Source organism: Melanostigma gelatinosum (genome assembly GCF_949748355.1).
Source record: "Melanostigma gelatinosum genome assembly, chromosome: 1".
NCBI classification, from domain to species: domain Eukaryota; kingdom Metazoa; phylum Chordata; class Actinopteri; order Perciformes; family Zoarcidae; genus Melanostigma; species Melanostigma gelatinosum.
In genome coordinates this window covers 24,031,364-24,040,364 of record NC_136634.1, presented here as the reverse complement: position 1 = coordinate 24,040,364, position 9,001 = coordinate 24,031,364, and the positions used below count along the sequence as shown (strand labels likewise).

Genomic DNA, 9,001 nt, shown 5'->3' with positions numbered 1-9,001 from the left:
TCGGCCTTTGTGACAGAGGGGGTTCCGCAGCATCAAGGGGAAGCGATACCCGCCCAATCACTGGCATCCCCATACCCAAATTGGGAATGTTCTCTGTTACCAAGCCACTCACTCCACTAGGTGGGCTAGGTAAGATGTTATCCAGTGGCCCCAGGTCAAGGGTGGGGTGAAAGTAGAGTGCAGCACAGTCCACCTCAGGATTAGATGGTTCAAGTGGGATGGGCTGGGCCCTCTCCTCACAGTTTAAATCCTGCCTAAGGCGTACCTGAGCCTGCACAATCATTTCAGGATCCACCCTCTCTGCTGTAATCCCACTGGGGCCAATCTCACCCAAGATGGAGGAAGTGGGTTGGGGTAGGGGGTTGGATTTGGGGTTAGGACAGGAATTAGGGTTGGGGTTAGGACCAGCATTAGGGTCAGGGTTAGGATGCGAACTGGACTCAAGACTGAAGCTGGGGTTAGGGCCTGGGCCAGAGCCGGTACTATGGATCGTCAGCTCTGGAAATTGCTCATCATCCCCAGCAGAGTCCGGACAGGAGTCGACCCACTCCAATGGAGGCTTCGGCCCACCCTGCGCTAGCGATCTCAAGGCAGAAATGGACGAGGCTAGTAGTCGTGTTTTATACCTTGCTTTGCCATAGGCGATTGCTTTATCACAGGCTACTTGATCGAAAAGAGGAAGGTCCTGCAGGCAAGCTGTTATAACCTGATCATAATGCTGCTCGAGAATAGTCATGTTACTGCGCATCCATTCATCTGTATTTATTGGAGTTAGTGTGACATCTAAACTATATAGTTTGGGGTGTCATTTGAGCAGCGGGCTTTCAGAATGTTTTCTGAAAGTGTAACTGGCAGATGCTCTTTCAACACCAGCATTGTTCTAAATACATATGACTTGTCATGTATTGTTGATTGTGAGCATTAATGACTCATAACAGTGTATTGCTTATTAGTACCAGCCAGCCAGTGTGTGCTCTGAGAAGGCAGCATACTGCACTATGTGTTGATTGTTACTGGCATTAGTTGCATGCTTTATAAATATAGTTTCCTCCTGTTGGTCCCAAGTGCTCATACTGTACACTTTGGTAACAGCCCTGAAAAAGATTCATCGGGGTCTCTGCACGATATATATAAGACACAGGGATAGTGGCTTAGCTGTGTCAACAATAGCGTTCAGCACACTCTGGGATTAACATGGGAAAGATAATGTGTTACCAAATGGCTTTTAAACGTATTTAGCTGAGAGTAGCAGGAGTTTAAAGCTTTACGAGGAATATTAACGTGAGGGAATCTTTGCCTAGATCCACGTCTTGAGTGAAGAAACTCCTCCGGTGGTTGGTTGGCATTGACCTTATAAGAGCACATGTGAAGTGGATGCATTTACAGTCTGTAAAGTCTGGTACCACATCGTGTGACGATACTAAAGGAACTTGTATGCATGTTGGAAGAAAACCTCTTCTCAGTCTCATTAGATTCAAACCCAGTAGTTGGGACAGGGTTACTGCAGGTCATCTGGTTTGCTAAGACTTATTTAGAGATGTGGGGTTCGATTGCTTGACATGGATCAGATGTAGTAAAACAAAAAGCTTCATGGCTTGAGACTGTTTGAAGCAATCTCTAATATCTAAACTATTAGAAAGAGAGTGAATAGCATCTATATATAGAAGGAAGACGAAAAAAAAATCTGAATGCAGCAGTGCGGAAAAGAACATTTCGGCACTTGGTCAAGGCATTTAGGATGGGGAAGGTATGTTATTGGCATGTCAACATCACTGCTCAAACTGACAACACAAGGAACATCTGGGTAGTCCAAGCTGTGCAACAGTGTCACGCCCTCTATTACACACTCACAGAAAGCTACTGGTACAATGACTCTGCAAACACATGCTATACCTTTCACGTTGCACATATACGCAGGTTCGTCCTTGGCCGCGGCGTTCGGTTGCTGTCAGTTTTCCAACATTGCTAAATTGATACAACTTTAAATGAAAGTGTTTCTCACATCATTCCCTACGGTACATAATGTGACATAAGATTTACACCTTGACTGTATTGTCTACCTACAGCAGAATGTGGACAACACAGTCATTGATTGCATGAGCTCTACTGGAATTCAAAACATGACGACTATCCCTCCATAGGTTCCAGGTTATTGTGGAAAACAACGAAACACAAGTACGTCACTCCATCTCACATGTACGCACATCAACAATCAATAACATTCATCATGACGAGGAGATAATCCTGACCTCTGTTTGTTGGTGTTACATTCAGATTTGTTTAACAGCGAGCACGAGTAACTTCCTGCTTTCATCAAACACTGTGTTGACAATAGTGGCCAATAGGGGCCAACTCTGCTTGGTCTTAGCCCCCCCCCCCCCTTCTTACATCACACATTGTGTCTGTCTCTGGACGTGGGAGTGTCTCTTGTCTCCCTCTGGTGCTCGGGGGTTGTACTCGGCACCATCGTCCCCCCCGGCCGAACTTAGCGCATCTTGTAGTCGTGGGATATGGCCGCTTCACACAGCTGCCCTTTGAAATCCAGCTCGAAGGTAAATTCCAAGTCGCGCTGCAGGTCAAAGAGAGGGAGAAAAGAAAGATGGCTGTCAGAGGGACGGGAGGCAATGAGTAAGCAAATACGTGGCAGAAACTGTGAAAAAATAATAAGACCGGGGACGCAGATTTTCCATATTTTGACCTGACAGCAGAACGTGGTGTTAAGTAAGCACGGACTGTTTGTGTGAGACAACAGGAGGAAGCGAACCCCGCTTAGAATTAGTTGTTTGTCTGCAGTGCTGCTGCCTGTTTGACTGCCAGCACTGAGGAGTAAACAACCTGTCGTGGGCAGGCAGGGGAGGAAATGAGTCATCGCTTAGCTAGGGTACAGGGTATAAAGATAAGAGCTCAAATAAGACTGTGAAACACTTTTCATATTATATTTGTATTATTTATTTTCTCCCATTCTATATTTTCTCATACATACACACGATAAATCACTTATAGGCAGATGTCGTTACCAAACATATCACACTACACATCAGGGACATTAGACTGAACACCACTCACAATGTTTTTCTCATTGGGCTTCATGTCAATGCTGCCGACTATCTCCTCTCCTCTCCGCACCGTCAAATAGTCCTCCAGGTAAAACACCGTCTGCTTCCAGTGGGTGTATTGAGCATCTGGTGCTGGGACACACACACACACACTTTTAAAATGTACATCAGTCATTTTAATATTCTAACAAATTGGTACCACAGTCTAATAAAGCAGCCTTTATAAATTATTTGGAAGTTGTAACTTAGTTGTTAGTCATGGTTTATAAATAATTTATTGATGCTTTATAGATCAGTCATAAGCCATTTATAAAAAGTGTTTACTGGTTGCCAGGTTGTGAAATAACCCTTTGGCTGGTCTTCAGCCCACAATGACTGAAAGACAACTTACCTTTTGGTAAAGGGCTGCAGAGAATCAAAACTTCGTTTTTAACAGATTATTTACGTTTACAAAGGCAGAGAAACGATAAATTCTTAATTGGTGACTTGAAATTTGTAACTACTGATTCATTGGAATTTAAGAGACATAATAGGGTTTTCCCACTATCTGGCTATCCAAAGGTTGCTCTTGTTAATTGCATAAAACTGACATACAAAGCATTAGTAAATCATTGTTTAGCCATTAAGAAAGCCTGTTACATTCGAATTCTTTATAATATTAATCAACTCTGGTCTTTCCCTCTGAGCTCGGCTTCCAGTCAAGCGACGCTTTCCTTCAGTTTAGAAACGGTAAGATGGCGAGATCCACACTCGGACATCACACGTGCAGTCCGCCAAAGTACATCAAGTGCCAACATCTTCTTTAGATCTACAATAAAAGTCCTTTAAAAGTGTGAAAAAGCTTAAGAATCATAATAGACCAGACCAATATCCCCGGGCGCCTGTCATTGGCAGCCCACTGCTCCCTATATATACAGGGATGGGTCAAATGCAGAGAATAATTTCCCAACTGTGGGACTAATAAAGGAATGTTTCGTTCTTTTCTTTCTTCAATAGCGACCAGCTAGCCTAGCCACCGGGCTAAAAACCAACAAGCAAGCCAGCAGCAGTCCAGCCAACTTAAACTTGTGTGTTCCTGATAAGAAAGTTGAACCAACAAGGTTTAAACTTTGGCAACACACCAACTAAACGACTGAGAACAGTAGATATGTCATCCTCTTGTCTTTTATTTCTCTACCCTCTTCAGTATCCCCAAGGATCTGATGTCTATGCCAGCAAACGCTGGGCAGAAGGCACAGAGACACCATGGACAGCTTGTCAGTCCGTCATGGGGCTACCAGAGATTTACAGCAATATGGGCTTCTATCTACCTGGCGTGATTGTCAGGATGAGACTCAGCACAAAGAGAGGAAGAGCCGAGGCATTGAACCGAGTCCGCGTCCGGAAGCAATGGTGCGAAAAGAGCAAGTAGATCCACTTGAGTTCAAGACTAAGAGTGGAAGTAAAAGGCAGGAAATGCACGACTGCATTCTTGATCTCTCCGCTTCTGCTCGAGTCAATCTTCTTCTCAATTCTACATTTTAAAATGTGTGTGTGTGTGTGTGTGTGTGTGTGTGTGTGTGGAAACACAGACAGGTAAAATCTGACACCCCAGCCCCCAAAATAAGTGCGAGCATCCCCCAGTGCCCTGAACATTACCGATGGCTTTGCAGAGGCTCAAAAGGTCGGTAACCTTTAAAATTGAATTTCTGCCAGCTTGGCGTTGCCTTCAAAGACGAGCTCTCTGTGAGTCCATAGCGAGCCAATCACCATGGCTGCTGCACAGGCCGGGCTCGCCGTTTTTTTTTGGGCAGAGTTCAAAAGAGACACTGACAAGCTGCGTTTCTTATGCTAGTTCAGGAGATGACATGGCATTTCTACTGACCAGCATGTGTTGCAATCTTTGACCTCCCCCCCCGCTTGCCTTTTTCTCTTTTGCTTAGGGTCTGTGTGTGTCTGATGTGAATGTCAAACGGGGACTCGATTGCACGGTTGGCTCTCTGTGTGTAAGTTTAGATCTGTGTCTTAAAGTTTTGGCAGACCTGAGTCTGACATTGGAAAACTTACTTGATAGACAAACTTACAGAAAATCAATCGAGGGCAAGTGGTTATAGGGCAGAGAAAGCTTCGGTTAAGAAATGATTGTATATAAATATAGTTCTTTATGGACAAGATGCAAGGTTGTGATGATACCATAGTTTGATGAATAAAAGATTATCAGCACCAGAGGCCAGACAGATATACTGTTCAAACCAACTTTAGAGTAATACATTCTGCTGTACATATCCTGTCAATGCACGGTATTCACCACTACCACTAGAGGTCAGTCACACACAGATGTTGACACAACGTCCCCCCTGCTCACTCCAGTCCAGCTCTGTCTGGATCATGTCAACCAGCCTGATCTGAATGTAAAGTGACAATGACACTTATTATTGTGATAGATGCCTTCAACGTCTCAACACAGACCACATTAGAGCTTTGGACTCCTCTTTGACTTTGGCTACATCAACACTGCAACGGTCTGGTAGTCAACCTGCCCAACTGATGGTTTTGATTTCATGCTTCTTGGAGCATTCAGTTCTACATCAACTTTGCTTCTGGATGTTTTTTTGTCTGTCCACTGAAGTGAAATGCGGTTCCAGATTGTATGAAACACGTCCAGCAACAGCCTCCCTTGTTCTCACATTATGCCTCCTCCTGCAGTAGTGTGTGAAGTGCTGACTACCAGCATGAGCCATACCCCACAATTCACCTACAACATAATGCCAGATGCTCCAGTTGCCTATTGGCAAATAAACTTGCCAACTATAAGTGAAGTATCCATTCTGCTGTGCCGTCAGAATAGAGTAATACTGAACCTGACCTCTGGGTGGTGCTGTGTTATTGCTGTCAGGGCTGGTGATAGAAAAAGCTCTAATGCTTTAAAGCTACACACACACACCCGCGCACACACAGATCCCTGTATATAAAATAACAGTGTGTGAGGCATCCTACCGGTGGAGAAACCAGTCTTCTTGTGACACTTGGTGAACTCGATGTTGAAGTAAGTGACCAGTGCATGGATGTAGTCGTTCCTCTGGATCTGCAGGCAGAATGCTGAGGTAAACGAGAGGTCCTCGAGCTTCACTGTGTAGATGTCCACCTCCTGCGGGAGTAAAGAGATGAACTCTTGAATATCTGTAGCACATGAACAAAACTGACACCACAAGCCATTGATCACATTCAACTCTCCCTATTGTTCTCTTTTTTAAAGGGCATTTTGGGAAGTACAGTATATGCATATGTGTTCGCTAGCCCAGAGTTAGTTGAGAAGATACCACTCTAATGCCTGCGTGTTAAGTATGATGCTACCACAAGCAGCTGGTTAGCTGAGCAGACTGAGACTGAGAATGGAGTAACAGCTCGCTGGCTTGAAAACTGCACAAAAACTAAAGTGTTGAAACATGTTTTGGATTCGACAACCAAGATGTCACATTTCAATAACTGAGCCTAGCTAGCTGTGTTCCCCTGTTTCCAGCCTTTGGACTCAACCATGCTGCTGGCGTCAGCTGGATTTAGGGTGCAGACATGTCCACGCATGTTTCCAAAAATGCCAATGTCGTAGTTCTGACTTCAACCAGACCCTTTCCCCATTCAAACTAATGATCTTGCAACCTTACAACAATCTAAAAACCAAGAAAATGTTATATGTAGCCTACTGCCAAATACATGACATTGAGGAGACCAAAAAACAACTCCAAGAAATACAGTACAGCTTCTACCTGCAGAACGATATAGGGTCACCGTTATAGTCAGTGGGACTGTGCCAAGATCCTAAATGACAATCAAGAATACAAGGATAGGGGGACTGGCGTCGTCCTGGGAGCTCTAACTATTGTGAGGCTCCAGTTGTTATTCATGCGTGGTGCTAGCGACCCAAAATCTGTAAATGTCCCCTGATTCCAGTCAGTTTAACAGGGTATCTGATAACCCATCGTCCCACTAGGCCCGGTTCAGAGAAGAACATGTTGTTCCAGATCCTGGTTTCCCGTCGGCTGAATGGCACTGCGCCAACATATCATGTAGCTTTGAACACTGAGAAACACAGGGGAGTGCAGCCCACCCGAAAACACACAGTGCCCTGCAGGGGTAAGGCAGAGGTGTGATCACCATGTTTCTTCTGCCATCGGCTATATTAGACATCCACTGCTATAGCTTTGGTGCCAGATGCCACAGTGGCTGTGGAGGAATGAGCCTTATGTTTGCTGGCATAAAAACACAATGCAATATTAATGTCAGATTCCCCCTGCTGTCTTTAGGCAATAATCACTCCCATAAACACATTTACCAGATATTTACTCTAGTCATGCGGTATACACTTCTCAAAGTCACATTTCAAAGTTTAAGACTGCAATATAATGCAGTCGAATGTTTACACCCTCGCAATTACTCTGAATGCAAAATAACAGATTTAAGAGCCCTGTCATGCAGGTGGTTATTTCTGCAGGATGATACTTGGTCTTGATCCTCAGTGAGTATTGCTACCAAAGTTTCAAGCAACAGTTTAATAACATGAGGTCCTATGTGTGCTACTCCTCAGCTATACAACTTTAATGAGGTCGGTCAGTAATCCATTTAAAGACAATAAAGCTTGTCTGCAGGGTATCATTGTGGTAAGGCTTCTTTTTTCTTCTTCTTCACCAGATCCCAAGACAAGCAGCATTCTCATCAGCTTCATAGATATTTTTATTAAAATGTCATGACTGATCGCGTTGCGTGATTTGTGTAATATCTCGCTGCATTTTAAAATGAAAGGGTGTCTGATATCAGAGGGGGAAAGAAAGTGGGTGCTTGACAATCAGCAACACTGAAGTCAAGGTGTGATCACAAAGCAATTTTCACCGAGACAGAGGCGAGACGGGGCAGAGCCGTCCAATCAATACCAGCGATAAGAAGGTCAGTATGACAAAGACCACAATTAGAAGGACTAGGCCGGCTGCCATTGACATGCATGGCACAGCAGCTTTATCAGTGTAATCCACGCAGTGAGAGGCACAGACAGGCCAACAGCCACACATCAAGGTTGTACTCAAACCAGCCAAAGCATTCCATACAGTATGTTTACCAATTATTTCACCTGCAGTTAATGTGGGAGGGTTTTACCACTGCAATCATGCTGGCACCTCTGCATTATAGTTTATAGCAGCCATCTTACTCAGCATTGTCTATGGGACGACTTCTAATGTATTGATATTGTATAGAATATAATGAAACAATCAGAATACCTTGTTAATCAGTAATGTAAAGGTGAGAAAACAATCTCACCGCAAAGGTCCATTTAGTAGCCATTCTTGGGCTTTTTATATGAAATGATCTTCATCAGTAGATGGAGTTCGCCCTCAACATGTTGAGATTAACATTTCTTCTGAGCACTGTAAGGTCTTTGATGTACGTGTAAGCTCAAAACTTATGGGGATATGACTGAAAGCCCCAGTAAAGCTATTAAATGGACCATGTAGTTTTCTCAACGGCTGTCACTGACGCAACTGAAGTGGACAAAAGTTCTAAAAGGGCTCTGGAAATATTTTAATCTGAACATTGACGATTGCCCGTGAGGCAGTATACTATTTACGCACGGTGGTGCTTGATGCTAAAAGCTAATGTCAGCAATGCTAACGTGCTGATGCTAAGCAGGTGCAATCATTACCATGATAACCATCTTAGTTTCGTGTCTTAGCATGCTAACATGCTAACACCAAACACAAAGTTCAGTTGAGGCTGATGGGGATTTCATTTGTTTTGCATGTATTTAGTCGTAATCCAAAGTATTGGACTCATCTTGATCAAAAAGAGGATGCCAGATGAAAAGTTAAGGAATCCCCAAACTTATGGAAAAATTCCTCCTGAGGGGAAAATGAATGTGTGCACAACAATTTATGGCGATCAATCAGGATTCATCTTCTGGGCACCATGAATATCTGTAC

At 43.9% G+C, this 9,001-nt stretch overlaps 1 pseudogene across 1 annotated transcript in view; it reads right to left on the bottom strand.

Moving 5' to 3' along the window:
- Positions 1–619: 619 nt before the first annotated feature.
- Positions 620–9,001, bottom strand: part of LOC306791963 (protein arginine N-methyltransferase 8-B-like) — a 28,185-nt pseudogene continuing 19,803 nt past the window's right edge. The window contains exons 7-9 of the transcript in view: positions 6,033–6,183; positions 3,067–3,188; positions 620–2,569 (exon numbers count right to left, since the gene is read on the bottom strand). The product of the transcript in view is annotated as a protein arginine N-methyltransferase 8-B-like (transcript). The remainder of the gene's footprint in view (positions 2,570–3,066; positions 3,189–6,032; positions 6,184–9,001) is intronic.